The sequence below is a fragment of the Lygodium microphyllum genome, chromosome 22, assembly GCF_053477565.2.
Source record: "Lygodium microphyllum isolate KBCC chromosome 22, Lygodium_microphyllum_v1.1.10, whole genome shotgun sequence".
Taxonomy (NCBI): Eukaryota; Viridiplantae; Streptophyta; class Polypodiopsida; order Schizaeales; family Lygodiaceae; genus Lygodium; species Lygodium microphyllum.
The window spans coordinates 133,437,599-133,455,721 of NC_141156.1; positions in this window are offsets into that span (position 1 = coordinate 133,437,599).

The following is an 18,123-nucleotide window of genomic DNA, read 5'->3' on the forward strand; positions in this document are numbered from 1 at the left end:
TTAGAGACTGAGGAAGACAAAAATGCAAGCTTCAGCCATTATGGTGGTTGCGGATTGTTTGTAAAATTTTCAATGGTTGGTCGTCATGTGAAAGAGATGTGAGAAGTTGGGCAATTTAAAAGTAAAAAATTTGACAAACAAAATGGAAAAAAATTTGGTGGCATGGGCTTTAGGGGGCCCATGACCCCTAAAAAAAAAAATTGGCGGGCAAGGGGGGGGTAGGGGGCGTTTTTTCAAATGGTGCAAACAATTGCCGCCCCTCCATGGCGACGATCTTGGTGAGGAGGGTGTGAGGGCTGCAAACAAGCCATCAGACAGATCATACTCAGCATCTTCTTGAATTTTTTGCTCTACTTTACTGCTTCCTGATCAAACAATGGTTACCCAATGGAGAAGTCAAAAAATCAGTCTTTCTTTCTCCTCCCTTCTCTCTCCTCTTGATGCATGTTCACACACATGATTCTATCGGAGAAGGGGAAGGAGTTGGATGCAAGATGTTGATGGAATAATGGAACAGTAACAAAGGAGATCATAGAGTAAGCAATGAGAGAGTATCAATGGTCAAGAATGAGTGTCAATGGCCTCCCAACCATGAAATATGCGTATCCAAAACTGGGTTTCTATGCGTAAGCAATCATTTCATTTGTTTCATGAGAGATGTTTAATGGAATTGTTTGTAAATGGATGCATTTGATTGATATTGATGAAATTTATCAGAAATCTTGAAGAAAACCAAAAAATTTAGTCATTTACAAATTTATATCAAAACATGCAAAACCTGTAAATATGCGGTTTTGATGGAAATAATAAAATTTGGGAGTTTTGTTGTAATTTTGGGATTCATATGGAGTAAAAATGAATATAAAATGAGTTCTCATTGATTGTGATTAGTCCCAATCCATAAATCAAAAATATCAAAACTTTTATTTAAATAAATGAAGAAAATAGTGAAAAGATGGAAACATTTAGTTTTTTGCATTAGAAAATCAAGAAAAAAATGATTTATGTTCGTAGTTGTATGGTGTGGTTGGAGCATGAGGCATACGCCTCAGGTCATCCTTATTTTTATGTTAAAATATGGTTTTTATTACTTTTACAAGAAAAACACATGGAAAAACCACTCTTTACACCTACTAATGATGCATAAGATAAATGATACGGGGAAGAGGGGTTTTGATGTTGATTAGTTGTTGATAACATTTGAAATTCTGATTTATTTGTTAGTGCATAAATTAAGTTTAAAGAGGTCGAACAGCACAAGGATGCTCGATGCTGACCCTTAGTAACACAACATAACGTGTAGGCTAAAATCATTGAAAGAAATTTTTGTTGCACTTCATAATGTTGATTTATAAATCATAAAAAAATTTAGCATTGAGATTCATTTACAATTGTGTTGTGCATATCACATGGTGTAATTCTTGGATGGATTGCAATTGGTTTCTTATACATATGACCCATGCTGAGTTTTGAGATACCTAAGCTATACATTTAGATCATCATGCTCTTTGGGAAACTATTAAGTGAGGAAATATCTTATCTCCTGTAATGTTTTTAAAATAAGAGTGGATTTTGCGGCGTCTATGTTATTTGTGTTAACGACGCATTGAGGGGCCGATCCTCAAGGTGTAGGAGAGCTGTAGTGGCATCGTAGCATTCAGCTGAGGGGTGTCTTTTTTGTCTATGCTTATGAGGTGTTTTACACTGATATATGTAGGGACTCCCTCTAAGCAGTGTGGGGAATGCTTAATCGTTGGACTACAATTCAAAAAAAAAAGTGAAATTTATGATAGAAGTTAGGGTAGTGTGTCCCTTAGATGCTCTTGTCCGCGAGCCTAAGGGGGGGTGTGTTCTTTTAGTGTAGAGAGGCCCGACTAGTGCTTAAAGCCAGTGTTAGGGCTGTTTTAGGTCCCGATAGGAGTTGTGTTTTTCGGGAGCCACTAATAAGTGGTGATTTCAGAATCTCAGTCATTCAATAGGGACCAATTCATTAGTATATACCAAAAAGTCATTGTAATAGACTCACAAGACCATCAAGTTGAGCTTCCAAAGCAAGAAAGAGCTGAACGGGATAGACGGCAAGAGAAAATAAATAGAAAATTAGATTCACAAAGGAGTTGTTCAATATCCTTACAAGGGTGGGGTCTTAGTAACCCTAGCTCAACACATAATCCATTAGGGGGAGGAAGCTCTAGTACTTCCCCCCTTTCAATCAATCTGTCCACTTCAAGTGGAGTGATAGTTCTGGTTGTTCAAACTCCTTTAGTGAATTGGGTTGTTACTGCGGCGGTGCAACCTATTGAAATCCCAGCAAGGAAGCTGGACTTGCCAGCCTTAGGGTTTCCTCTACCCATTTTTAATGGGTTAGCAAAGGAAGATGCAGAACTTCACATCAATGAATTCCAAAAGTTAATGTTTAACTCTCAAATTCAAGATGAGGGACACTTGATGATGTTCTTCAACGTGACTCTGAAAGGACAAGATGTAGGGTGGTATCACAACTTAGAGACTGGAACCATAACTACAATCAACTTATTCTTTTTGTGGCCTTTCGAAGAGACTTTTCCCCTAAAAGGGGAGGTCGGTATTGGTTATTGAAAGAGAGAGACAAAGATTTGAACCAATAGAGAGGAGTAGTATGCTCTCTTCTCTTTTTCTTCATTATATCACTAACTCATCTAATTGAAGTGAATACAACACACTAAGTTCTGTAAGACCATTCACACCAAGTACAGACTAAGTCTAAAGTCACTAACTTATTTAATGTCCGCATGTGGTACAACTAGACAAGCTAAGTTTTAGGTACACACAACCTAAAGATAGTAGAGCTGAGCTTGAAGTCTTAACACTCCCCCGCAAGATCAAGACAACATTTGTCATTAGGGCCAAAAATGCTTCAAAAAAGGCACTTGTAAGAAAATGATTAAGTTGCTAATTAGTTGAGATTTTGGAAGAATGAAAACGCCAAATTTGCTTGCTTAGATGTGATTAATGAGAGAATATTGAATTAATTAAAGAGCTGAGCCATTAATTGTCCCTCAAATTTAATTTATGTCAGTGTCACCTTTTCGGCCTATTTTTGTCTTGGAACTTGGGAGAATTTGTATTTTCAAGAAATGTCCACCTATATCGTGATTTGTCTACTCCCCCGTCATTTGTCTACTCCCGCATTTTCTTTTCACACGCTCTTTCTCCATTCTCTTTCACCATTCTCTTCTTTATGCTCACTTTCTTGTCACTGCGATTGTTGATCTACTAAAATGTTTAGCAACACCTCTGCAAGTGATACAAATGCGAGCACATGCAAATACAAACTTACCATCCAACTAGATCCAATTTATTCATCTTGGAGAAGTATACATCATCGAGTACTAATAGATGAGATGGAGGCCAAAACTCAAGGAAAGAAACATATAGATTTGTGGATAGATGAAAATATTTATCCAAAGGATCCTTCAACAGGTAAACCCCCTAATTTTTTAAATATTCATGACTACGTGAGATATGTTGGGGAAGGTTATAATGGGGTTTCTCACCAAAAAACCAGGTTTTTTTTTTCTTCTTGGTTTTAAATCGGTTTTAAGTCAATCAGGCAAAGAGAAATTATTGGGGATAGGATATATTTTTTCGAGTTATTTACAATGAAGGAGTTTAGTTTAATTGAACAAATGATAATGTATAGAATATAGTTTCCTTTGAATAGCATCATGCATTATAGCGAATTACGAGCAAGATTATCTACTTACTATACTAGTATGTTTCAGTTAAATCCTGAAGGTATAAAAATTGTATCTTGCACCATTAACCCTATTCTTTTTGCAACGATTCATCATGAAATTCATGAAATGTTTTTTTTTTGTTACTCAAATTACTAGGAAGTTATCATTGCTAATTACATATCTTAGTAAGGAAAAGATTGTTATTTGGCATGAGTTTCGTATGCAAGGAAAAAGGAAGATTAAATTGAATTTACCGACTGAAAAATCAATTGTCATAAGGATAACAAATCGTGACGAGGTGATCAATATTACCTTCCAAAAGATAACCAAACCAATCTAAACTTAGAAATACCATGCTGAAAAAATATGCCTTGGAAATGATTTAAAGACCAAAGAAACGTTTATACCTTAAGCACTTGACTACTTTCCTTATTGTAGGGTCAATAAATTCATAAAGATAAAGAACTAGGGTTTGTCCCTAAGGTTCTTAAAAAGAAACCCTAGGTCCGACATACGTCAGTTTAAAGAAACTAAAACGGATTATTTCATCGCAGGACTTGCACAGCAAGTACGAAGTCATGTAGTCTTGTGATTGATTCACAAGATGAAAGGGTAAACAACCTCAACAAGGATGGCAGCTCCTTAGGCAAGTTATCTTGAAAAAGGATGTATTCTTGGATATCCTTCTAAATAAGGAAAGTTATAAATCGGAAAATAAAAGTGTCCAATGAACTTTAGGGTTGACCAAGTTGGGTTAATAAGGTACACCTAACCCAGAGTATAAAGGATTTTGCCAAGTTACAAGACACCTTGGAACAAGTGTTGATACATTCGAAAGGAAAGAATTGTTCCTTAGCAGTTTGCCAAACAACAAGGTCGATTAATGGAAATGATTGTGCTTGCTAGAGATTTTAGAGCACTGTTTGATTTTATGAATTACGAATTAAATAAATACCTAAACTTCAGGTTGAAGGCCTAAAGGGAGAGGCAATTTCAGTTACCCCCGACTGTCTGCCTAACCCTAACCAAGGGGGTTGTTGACCAAACCCGCCGCGAGAGGTTGCTCCATTGAGCTCTACTTGGAGTAGGAGGACGCTTGGGTGCCAGGGGGGGCTCTGGCTGTAAATCCTTCGCCTTCCGGGTCCTGCACAAGAGGCTAACGTGACTCGGGATTTGATCTCGAGGCCCGCATACTAGTCTACGGGCGGAATCTTGGAATAGTGATCCCTGTGGATTACTGGATAGCCTTCGGGCGGATTATGGACAAGCCTACGGGCGGAACTCCTTGTATATCAAAGATAAAATGATGAAATGTTAATAAAGAACTTGTTTGATATTGTTTTTCTATGTCACATGATAAGATTACATGAAGGAACTCGTGCTTAACGGATTAATTAAAGAAGATGATTGTTGTATGTCAAATTAATGTGTTAGATAATTACATAACTAAAACAAACTGGGGAAAGTGCGAAGGATGGGCCATGGGTCCGTCCTACGGTTGGGTGGTCCCGGTTAGCCGAAAACTTTTCTCAAAAATCTCGGAGAACAACGGGATGATCGTCAAAACGAATAACGAAAGCGATGACCTAGAGTTATTTCTTATCCGATCTACGCTTTTTAGGGGAACGGAATGGGACTATGCCTAATGGTAGACAGGTTGAGCTTTGCATCCCTCTCGTTTTCCCATTCTCCTTGAACCAAGTGCAGTGTGAATCCGGTTCGGACCTGGCGTTTCTGCGTAAAGTAGTTCGCTTGAGTCAGACGCTAGTTGCTATTAGGTAATGACCAATCAAGAAAACCCTAATTCCAGTTGATCCTAAGTGGGAACGGCTAGGATACTTCCGCTAGGTGGCAGACGCGGAAAGACTTAGATCGCAAGTCCCATATCATTCCGTGGAAGTGCCGGACGGAGCTTTCTAGACATCCTTTCCGATGGACTGCTAAGACGTGTCCTAGATGATACTAGTGGACATGTTACATTGATGGGGTTGGTAATTTTAATGTGGAATGGCATATGTGCACTGACTTGCAATGTTCTTGTGCATTGGAAGGTTTGCATTGGGTAATTTTACTTTGGAAAGAATGAATTATGTTGTATACAATGCATTTGTGCAATAAAAATCCCTTGCGATGATCGTAAATAGGTTAATTCATAGAAGGATGTTTAATTAAAGAATAGATAGTTGCTATGGAGAGGAATAAAAGAGTTATATTTTATTTAGAATTCGCATAAGCAACTACATTCTTATTTGTGGAACTTGCATGGGAAAAGAAAATATTATATATTTTTTAGCATTGTAAATTTACATAGCATAACTTGCGTGCATAAGTAAATGTGTGAAAAGAAAAGGGGTTATATTTTACTTGATGAAAAGCATATAGGATGCAATATACATGAAATGATAGTTACATTCAATATGAAAAGATAGGTTAAGTTAAGTTAAAATGTTGCTTAGTATTGCACTTGCAGAGTTAATCCAACATTCTCGTACTTAGATCGTTCTATGTTGCGAGTAAGAGAGGATACTAGGCCTTAGGACACGAATACTAGTAATATCGACAAACAAAGGATGTTAAGCGACCAAGCAAGTTGCTTGCAAATTGTCGCTATGACCTTAGACTACGGAACAAGGACGTTTCCCTAGTCCAAGATAAAATGATAGGTTAAACTCTAGGTTGGATTATCAATCAAGGCCTACAACTTCGATATTTGGAGGGGATAATTTCAGAAAATCGTCGGATTGTCTGATTAGACAATCTTACTAGGGACAAGTGGTCCATAAGGGAAAAGGACGTGATCTTAGGGTTCTCATCTTAAATATCAAAGGACCAATTCTTAAGATCTCACAAGAAATCCTAGAGCCAAATCAATCCTCAGCCTAGTAGGACTAGGGTTTTGGATTGGTGTCAATGGAACTCCCAAATCTGGTACCTTGATCAAAGGTATTCTTAATCAAAGAATGCCATATGACAGGAGATGTAATTCCTCAAGATAAGTACTGCTACCTATCTCGTGTAACAAGTCTGCAAGGTCATATGCTATTGCAACTAAATCATAAGATGCTACTACTACATCTTAGGCCAAGGAAGGCAAGATCTAATTACAAGTTAGATTCGTTAAGAGTCGAGTAGTCGCCCTACTACAACTCTCTTTGGACTGATTTTTCAAACTTAGGGAAATTGTGAATTTCCAAGAAGCAAATTGATCAACCAAGGATGACAGGGTTGTCCATCTATTTGGCTATAGTACAAGGAGACCTAAGGTAATGATAATTGGGGTCGGTAGGATAAAGGGTAAACAAGCAACCTATCTTGCCAAGCTCTTGGAATCTCGCCAAGTCACGAACCATCCAGGATCAAATGCTGCGAGCATTCGGGAAGAAGGAATCACACCTTAGTAGTTGGTCATATGAACGACCACATAAATGATCATGATTGTACACTTAGGAACATTGTTTGAGCTTCTTGCTCAAGAAACTAATTCAAGGCCAAACACTTAATACTTCAGATTGATAGCCTAGAGGGAGAGGCAGGTTTAGTTACCTCCGACTGCCTACCCTACCCTATCTAAGGGGGTTGTTAGCCACGCCAGGTACATGGACTGAACCCGCCGCGAGAGGTCTTTCCGTGGGTGCTGCTTAGAGCGGGAGGATGCTTGGGTGTAGGGGAGGCTCTGGCCGTCCTACCTTCGGATCCCGTACAAGAGGCCGACATGACTCAAGATGGGATCTGGAGGCCCGTGTACTAGTCTACGGGAGAAACTTGGAGCAGCAATCCTCATGATTGTTGGGATAGCCTTCGTGCAAGATACTTGATGTATTCCAAGACTATGATAAATAAAGATCAAATATTTGGGAAAGAAACTTGCTTGATATTGTTTTTTTTTAAACGTCGGTGCCTAACTTACTTGAAGGAACCTGTGTTTAAATTGGGTAATTAAGGAAGCTACTTTTGCATGTCAAACATAATGTGGTAGGTAATTAGATAACTAAGCGACCCGAGGAAAGTGCAGTGGACATGACTTGGGTCTGTCCTATGGAAGGGTGGTCCCGATTAGCTGGTAACTTTTCTCAAAAGACGCGATAGTGAAACTGTGAGGACCTAGAGTCAGTAGAGCTAGAATTCCAATTTATGCTGTTTTAGGGAAGCGGAATGGGACTATGTCTTATGGGCAGAAAGGTTGAGCTTCGCATCCCTCTCATTTCCCATTCTCCATGAACTAAGTGCAGCATAAATCGGCTTGGACCCTGTTGTTCCTATGCAAAGTGGTTCATCTGGAGCTCAATGCTAGCTACTTCCTAGAGACTTGTCTGAAAGAGAATAAAAAAACCCTAACTTCAGGTTGGTCCTAAGTGGGAACGGTCGGATACTTCTACTTCGGAGCAGACTCCAGAGGACCTAGATCGCAAACCCTATGACACTCGTTGCGTGTGCGAGGTGGTGCTTTCTAGACTCTCTTCCCGATGGGATGCTAACTCGTGTGCCACAAGTGGACAAGCGAAAACGTTACAGTTGGTAGCAGAGCGAACCAACGAGATCTAAATATTATAAGGAAACTTAATGGAGGAAAATAAAGGGAATAAGGGGATAAATAGGGGAGGGTGAGTAGAATAGAGCAGTGTTTTCTATTGAAAACATTTCTTTACTCACTTATAGATTTTGGGTTGCAGAGTCATGAAGCATGGAGCAAGTTCTTGGTGTTCCAGATCATGTTCATGACTTCAATCCATGCTTCGAATTATCGTCAGAGGCTTGGCATGATGAATATTCTGGACCGCATCCATAATCCTTCACCCCTGTATGAGGAGGAAAGATGAACGGGAGACTCAAGAATATACTACATAGTAGCCCACCGACTCGCGTACCTTCAGACCAACTTGAAGAGAATCAAGTGGATGGAGGATTTAAAGATCGTGAAGTTTGATGGCAATGGAAGGATTGTTCAAGCCGACACCGAGATTTGGATTGAGTCCATGGAGGACTATTTTGAGGCAGCAAGAACTGCACCTGCTAACCAAACCATGCTCGCCAAACTTAAGCTAACAGGCAAAGCAAGACTTTGATGGAAAAAATAGTGTAGAGACCAAGCGATCTCGGAGGGGACAGTCATTTGGGATAAGCTTAAGGAAGCTGTGTGAGGGAGGTATTTGCCACTTGCCTACCGCACACAAAAGATGAATGAATTCTATGACTTGAAGTAGCTAGGATTATCCCTTGAAGCATATTATTGGAAGTTCGTCTCAGTCCTAAAGTATGCACCTCCAATGGACATGACACAACATGTGTCAAAATTCTTTATTGGGTTGAATCTACCCATAAACACTCGATTGGAATCAATGCGCCCAACGAACCTACAAGATGCACTCATTCGAGCTGCTCCAATAATACATGAGGTGCAAACCAAACCAAGGAACAACATGACTTTGCCTTACAAGGATCAAAATAAGGGCATATCTAAGGCTCAGACTAAGAGAGTAGAGGGTTAGAATCAGGGCCAAAGAAAGAAAGCTAGAGTCAATGCTGTCAACAACTTTGTTCCAACACAAAGTAATGATCTCAACCCATGTTGCTTTCATTGCAACAAGCTTAGACGCTTCAAGAGAGAGTGTCCCAAGCTTGGCAAAGGGCATTGCCAAGGGCAATTCCAAGGTCAAAATAGAGCCGCTCATGGCCAAGGAACCACCGTTATGGACAGAGGGAGAACCTCCAATGTTTCCATCAAGGAGCTGGACAATGAAGAAGATCCATCCATGGATGCTGACATTGAGAGGGCAATGGTTCACGCCACTCTTCATAAGAAGGGTCCGAATCACCAATTCTCGATGATTCAAACTCCATCACAATATCAAGGTAAAAGCTTCAAAACCTTGATTGACTGTGGCAATACACATTCCTTCATTTCACCAATCTATGAAAAAAGATTAGGGATAGCCACAATCGATGCACCTACTTTATTTTTGGAATTAGCAAATGGGCGAGGATCTTCTCAAAGATAGATCTTAGATCTGGATATTATTAGATAAGGATCAAAGAATAAGATATCATGAAGACTGTATGGACACTTTGAATTCCTATTGATGTCATTCGGGCTGACGAATGCTCTTGCTACCTTCAACAAGTTAATGCAATATATCTTTAGGTCCTACCTTGATGATTTCGTTCTCGTCTTTTTTTAAGATACCCTAGTCTATTCGAAATAGGGAAAGAATCATGAACCCCAGCTTTGCATTGTTCTTGAAACAATGAGAGCACACAAGCTTTATGCCAAGAAGAAGAAGTGTGCATTTTTCAAGCGAGAGATTGAATATCTGGGATTCATTGTATCAGCAAAAGGAATTTCAATAGATCCAGCTAAGGTCAGAGATGTTCTGGAATGGACAACACCAACTTTTGTCAAAAAAATATGTGGTTTTCTTGGGTTGACAGGGTGGTATAGAATTTTCATCAACGATTATGCTTTGATTGCAGCACCTTTGACTGATCTACTAAAGAAGCAAGTAGCAATTGTATGGTCACCTTGCTGAATAGACTAGCTTTGACAAACCAAAGAAAAGCTTAATATTAGCACCCATCCTGAAACTTCCTGATCTTAGTAAGGAGTTTGAAGTGGTAACTGATGCTAGCGCACTTGCTTTAGGATGTGTACTTATACAAGAAGGTCATTCCGTAGCATATTCTTCAAGAAAATTAAAGAGCCATGAAAGGAATTATGCTACCCAAAACCTAGAGCTATTGGCTATCATCCATGCTCTCAAAATTTGGAGACATTACTTGCTAAGTAACAAATTTTCCTTAGTCTGACCACAAGAGTCTTAAATGGATTTTCACCCAGAATGAGCTCAATATGAGGCAACATTGATGGATCGAAGTGCTAGAAGAATATGTTTTTGAAATCAAATATAGGCTTGGAAAAGAGAATGTAGTTGCCGATGCACTCAGTCATAAGGCATTTCTAAATTCTCTCATTTTGCAAGATCCATCAACAGTAAGGTCTCTAGCCACAAAGGTATCAATGCCAAACAACCCGATTCTTGAGCTAGTAAAAGAAGGGGCATATCATGACCTAGTCTATCAGAAAATGCTAAGGGACATCCCCATCAAGGATCAAGACCCGAAGTTAAAGATGAAGTATCAAGATTTCTCCATCAATAATAGACTGATCAGACCTAAAATGGGCCGGCACTGGCTCATGCACTAGCCAGACCTCTATCATGCGCTCAACAACCCCACGGCCTCGCGGCCAGGAGCGTGGATGACACATACATCATCTTCCTAAACATCTTGCATTTGTATCACGTATCATAGTCCAACTCTAATCCAATTAACACTCCTCAGAGGGAGTCCCAACACGTTGCCAAATAGCACGAAGTACAAACATAGGAGGTCCTCCCACGGCTGACTGCCGCTACCTCACTGCGACTCTCCTACACCTTGGGGATTGGCCACTCGATGCATTGCTAAACATATATAACACAACATCACACATATTTCCACTCAAGGTACCAATTGATCGTATCCAGGAATGTACCATACCTCACTTTCTTTGCCCTAGACCCAACGCCTAGCCTACAGCTTGGGACAACCTTACTTCAGTCAACGTTGGTCACGATCTAGAGAAAGCAATTGCCATACATCCAGGAGGTATTGTCTGATACCTTTAAGTTTCTTTATGATTTATGCAAGTAGTGAATGCCCATGTGCTCAAACAATTAAGAAAATCAGCATTTGTGCTTAGTGCAAAAGCATTCTTTCAATGATTTTGACTATCGCTCGTATGCGGCATTGCATGAACCTAGCACCGAGAAACCCTCCTGCTACTAGGTCCTTAATCTTTAATTATCGACCAACCTAAATGGTATGCATAAAAACCAGCAAGCTTTTCATCGTTTCATTTAGCATTTAAACACCTTTTATACACTCTACCCCCTCACCCGTTTAGGTTGTGCATTATTGATCGGTTTAGGGTTCATTTCCATGTTTTTATTGTATAAAAAGCAATAAAAACTCACTAAAACATAAAGGTAAGGTTGAACTGAGGCTAAACCTCATACTTCAGACCCCCCATACATTCACAAACACGAATCTTATTTTTCCTTAATTTTCGGCACTCAAAATCCATTTTCTCCTATTTTTCCCCATTTTTCCTATTTTTCTTGTATTTTTTCACAATATTAAATAACTGAAAATTCAAAATGAGTTGTGGGCTGTGGCCCTTAGGTTCATTTGCAACAAAAACACAAATTTAATTGGTGTGTCTTGTTATATTTTGCTATTTCTATCCCCAAAAACAACCATTTTCCCTTATTTTTCGTCTTTTGCGTGTTTTATTTCACTATTTTCAGTCATACAAAAAATGAATTTCTAATGTTTTTATGATAAACTGATAGCAACCATTACAAACATCATTGTATTTAAATATTTGCCCATAGGAACAAATTTCCATGAAGCAAATTACATAAAAACACCATTTTTCTTTACGAAAAGTATATTACTGTCTTTTGCGGGTTTTTATTTGACGTGCCTCATGACTGATTTCCAACCATCATTTCAGTTTCAGAATCAGCAATTTATCTTCATCCTGCATCATGGAGCAATCCCCCTTCGATCGGGCAAGCATCCGTCAATCCTTCTTTATCTTCTTCTCTTCCCACGCGTGAATGAGGCCTTGGAGGAGAGAGAGGGAGGAGAGAGAGAGACTAGGTTTTGGTCTCCATCTGCAGGCTGCCATTTTATGTGCGGAGGTTGGCGATAGAGAGCGTCAAACTTGCTGAATTATCCTGTGCTGCTGCCTCCATGGCTCTCTGGCCATCTCGAAATTGATCATGGGGGGGCATTTTCGGCACGCTGTCGTCGCCACAGACAGCTGCCGTTACCACAAAAAATGAGGGGGGGTGCCCCTTGGAGAGGCACCCCCTCACTTCTCCACTTGGGCACTCTCTCATTTTTGGGACATTTGTCCGCCTACCGGCCGGTTTTTTGACCGTTTAGTCGTACAAACTCCAAATTGTGATCTGAAAAATTCTGTGAGCTCGTCTCAGAGTCCCGAACTGGCTGGCAGCTCCACTGACTAGCACAGGCGTATGGAAAAAATTACAAAAAAAATCTTGGAGTGTCGCACGGGCGCCTGTCAAGCCCTTAATGCCTAAAATCGACCTAGGTCGAGCCACCGCCTTCGGGAGTTGATATTTTTCCCTCCATTTTCACATTTTTCTGCTATTTTTAGGCTCATTTCCCACTCCAAAATTCGGCTTTCATAGACTTGTCTACTTTAGGACAAGATTATGTATCCCTGCAAGCCAAACTCTCAAGCAGAAGATACTTTGGGAAGCCCATGACTCCCCTTTCTCAGGGCATCCTAGTTATGCCAAGACCCTTAATACGGTCAAAAAGAGCTATTATTGGGAAAGGCTCAAGGGAGACGTACTCAAATATGTCACGGAATGTTTGTCTTGTCAACACATTAAGGCAGAACATGTTAAAATGCGTGGGAAATTGCAACCACTTGACATTCCACAAATGAAGTGGAAATTCATTAGTATGGACTTTATTGTTGGCTTACCCCAAGTTTAGGGAGGATATAACTCTATTTTGATTGTAGTAGATATGCTCATCAAGGTCACACATCTCATCCTTGTGAAGATGAACTATAAAGCTTCAGACATCGCAAGACTATTCATCAAGGAAATATTCAATCTTCATGGGTTACCCAGAAGAATCATTAATGATCGTGACTCTCTTTTCATATCACACTTCTGGAGGGCTATCTTTGAGGTTATTGGAACTCAACGCTATTTCAGCATAGCTTACCATCCCCGAATTGATGGTCAAACAGAACGAGTCAATCAAGTCATTGAAGCTATGCTTAGGGCATACTGCTGTTGTGAACCCAAAAAGTGGATTCAATACTTACCATTGTTTGAGTTTGCTTACAATGCTTCTTACCAACAGAGTATTTAGATGACCCCTTTCCAAGCATTGTATGGGCATGATTGTCATACCCCTTTGAACTTCTCAGATCCAACCTTAAGGGTAGAATCTTCAAGACAGATGCTGGAAGACATGGATGATTAAATCAAATCAATAAGATAAGGCATTCAAGCTACCAAGTATAGACAGAAGGCCTATGCTGACTTGAAACAACAAGACATATCCTTCGTCCAAGGTGATATGGTCTTCATCCGTGTACACTCTAAAAAGAGTTCATTGTCCTTGGGAGTACAAGAAGCTAAGTCCGAGGTATTGTGGACCTTATAAGATCATCAAGTGCATAGGGCCTAATGCTTATAGACTACAACTACCCACAACTCTAAAGATTCATAATGTATTCCATGTTAGCCTATTGAAAAAGTATCTACCTAATCTGAATCACGTACTTGATGATCAACAAATTGTAATGCCTAGCCAAGGAGTCCTTGAGCTACGGCCTGATAGAATCCTAGATGTTAGGGAGAGGCATTTGAGATCAAGGACCTTGAGAGAATACCTCATCCAGTGGAAAGATTATCTCGAAGAGGATGCCATACCTGGATGGATGAAAATACTACCAACAATACCCCCAGATCTTCTCAAGATGAGGACATCTCGATTCCTCTAAGGGGGAGAGGATGTAACATTTCTCGTGCCTCTCCCATACGAACACCCCCTTTTTTTCAAAATTTTAAAATTAGTTCAAATTTTTTTACCTCTCTCTCTCTCCCTATCGACAACATGTCGGGGAGAGAGAGAGAGAGGGAGTAAGAGAGGGAGAGGGGGCATGCACCCCCTAGGTGTAGGGGTGGCGGCCCACCAAACGGCGTCTCCCCCCCCCCATGAACCCCCCTTCCCCACTATATAAGGGAATCCCCCCCCCTCCCCCCTCGGATGATGGTGGTCTTTAGTGCTGCCTCCCCCTGCTATGCCTGACACGCCATGCCTCCCCCTGCTCCGCCTACACGCTGCCAGGCCGTCAAACTCCCGCCCCCACACCTCGTAATCAACGTTTTCATCTCCTTCATCATTCTCAGCACAATTGAGGAGGAGGAAGTGCTGTCAGGTCGACTAACACAAAGCACTAATCTAAAGAAGCTTCTTCAGAAAGCTTCCACTAAAAGCTTCTTAGGGGTGCTTCACCCACAGATCGCATGAAGGACACAACTCGTTTGTGGAGGTAGTTCCGTTGCGGGAAGGAAGGACTGCTAACTTGCAAAAAATTTCAGCACACCCTCCACTGCCCGACTTATTCCCAAATCCCTATTGCGATGGCCCCAAAGCGCCACACAAGAGGAGCACCCGTGGGAGCAAGAGAAGCATGTGCAGGAGTCCCCACCCGAAGCACAAGCATTGATAATACCCCTTCTGCAAATGTTTAGGGTTGTTGCATTATTGAATATATGGCTCATGTGTTAAAAGATACACTTATGCAATAATGTCCTAGTTGCATCTCGCATATAGGTTAAATATATATTGCGATGTTCTTATGCATTGGAAGGTTTGCATTGGGTAATTTACTTTGGAAAGAATGAATTATGTTGTATACAATGCATTTGTGCAATAAAAATCCCTCGCGATGATCGTAAATCTGTTAATTCCTAGAAGGATGTTTAATTAAAGAATAAATAGTTGCTATGGAGAGGAATAAGAGAGTTATGTTTTATTTAGAATTCGCATAAGCAAGTGCATTCTTATTTGCAGGACTTGCATGGGAAAAGAAAAGATTATGTTTTCTTTAGCATTGTAAATTTACATAGCATAACTTGCATGCATAAGCAACTTGCATGCATAAGTAAATGTGTGAAAAGAAAAGGGGTTATATTTTACTTGATGAAAAGCATATAGGATGCAATACGCATGAGATGATAGTTACATTAAATATGGAAAGATAGGTTAAGTTAAGTTAAAATGTTGCTTAGTATTGTGCTTGCAGAGTTAATCCATCGTTCTCGTACTTAGATCGTTCTATGTTGCGAGTAAGAGAGGGTACTAGGCCTTAGGACACGAATACTAGTAATATCCACAAACAAAGGATGTTAAGCGACCAAGCAAGTTGCTTGCAAATTGTCGCTACAACCTTAGACTACGGAACAAGGATGTTTCCCTAGTCCAAGATAAAACGATAGGTTAAACTCTAGGTTTAATTATCGATCAAGGCCTACGCCTTGGAAATCCTAGAGCCAAATCAATCCTCATCCTAGTGGGACTAGGGTTTTGGATTGGGGTCAATGGAACTCCCAAATCCGATACCTTGATTGAAGGTATTGTTAATCAAAGAATGCCATATGACAAGAGATGTAATTCCTCAAGATAAGTACTGCTACCTATCTCGTGTAACAAGTCTGCAAGGTCATATGCTATTGCAACTAAATCATAAGATTCTACTACTACATCTTAGGCCAAGGAAGGCGAGATCTAATTACAAGTTAGATTCGTTAAGAGTCGAGTAGCCGCCCTACTACAAATCTCTTGGGACTGATTTGTCAAACTTAGGAAAATTGTGAATTGCCAAGAAGCAAATTGACCAACCAAGGATGACGAGGTTGTCCAAGATCTATTTGACTATAGTACAATGAGACCTAAGGTAATGATAATTGGGGTCGATAGGGTATAAACCCTAACCCAAAGAAAAAGGGTAAACAAGCGACCTATCTTGCCAAGCCCTTGGAATCTTGCCAAGTCACAAACGATCCAGGATCGAATGCTAGGAGTATTCGAGAAGAAGGAATCACACCTTAGCAGTTGGTCGTACGAACGACCATAGAAATGATCGTGATTGTACACTTAGGGACATGGTTTGAACTTCTTGCTTAAGAAACTAATTCAAGGCCAAATACTTAATGCTTCAGATTAATAGCTTGGAGGGAGAGGCAGGTTTAGTTACCTTCGACTGCCTGCCTGGGGGTTGTTAGCCACGCTGGGTACATGGACCGAACCCACCGCAAGAGGTCTATCCAAGGGGAGGCTCTAGCCATAAATTCCTTGCCTCCGGATGCAGTACAAGAGGCGGACATGACTCAAGATGGGATCTTGAGGTCCGTGTACTAGTCTACGGGAGAAACTTGGAGCAACAATCCTGATGATTGCAAGGGTATCCTTCGGGCAAGATACTTGATGTAAACCAAGACTATGATAAATAAAGATCAAATATTTTGGAAAGGAACTTGCTTGATAATTTGTTTTTTTTAATGTCGGTTCCTAAGTTACGTGAAGGAACATGTGTTTAAATTGGATAATTAAGGAAGCTGCTTTTGCATGTCAAACATAATGTGGTAGGTAATTAGATAACTAAGAAACCCGAGGAAAGTGCAATGGACGTGACTTGGGTCCATCCTACGAAAGGGTGGTCCCGGTTAGCTGGGAACTTTTCTCAAAAAATGTGATAACAAAACTGTGAAGACGTAGAGTCAGTAGAGCTAGAACTGCAATTTATGCTATTTTAGGAGAGCAGAATGGGACTATTCCTTATGGGCAGAAAGGTTGAGCTTTGCATCCCTCTCGTTTTTCATTCTCTATGAACCAAGTGTAGCATAAATCCACTTCCACCCTATTGTTCGACGCTAGCTACTTCCTAGAGACTTGACTGATAGAGAATAAAAAAACCCTAACTTCAGGTTGGTCCTAAGTAGGAACAGCCGGATACTTCCGCTTCGGGGCAGACTCGAGAGGATCTAGATCTCAAACCCTGTGACATTCCTTGCGAGCGCCAGGTGGCGCTCTCTAGACTCTCTTCCCGATGGGATGCTAAGACGTGTCCCACAAGTGGACAAGCGGACACGTTACACCCTCTTCCAATCAGTTAGCCCACTTGAGTGGAGTAATAGTTCCTATTGTTCAAAATCCTTTAGCAAATCTGGTTGTTGCCATGGTGCAACCCATTGCAATCCCAATAAGAACAACAAACTTGCGAGCCTTAGGATTTCCTCTATCCATTTTTAATGGGTTAGCAGAGGAAGATGTAAAATTTCTTATTAATGAATTCCAAAAGTTAATGTTGTTCAACTATTGGATCCAAGATGAAGGACACTTGTTGATGATGTTCTTTAATATGACTCTAAAGGGACGATCTATTGTATAGTATCACAACCTACAGGTTGGAACCATAACTACGATTGATATATTCTTTGTAACATTATAAAGAGATTTTTCCCTTGAAAGGGGAGGTCAATACTGGCTACGTGTTCTCAGTGTTATACATTAAGAACGTCACGAGAATGTTTGAAGCTATGCCAAGAAATTGAAGGAAGTATTTCATAAGCTACAAACCTATATTCCTATTTGAGGTGTTGCTCAGTTGCAATACTTGTTGCGTGGGATAGACTTTAACATTTCGGTGTAGTTAAGAAATAGTGTTGCTCTTGTTGACATTGATACAGCTATTACACAAGAAGAGGAGGTAGAGTCATAATTACAAGTGGCCTCCACCTCTAGGGAA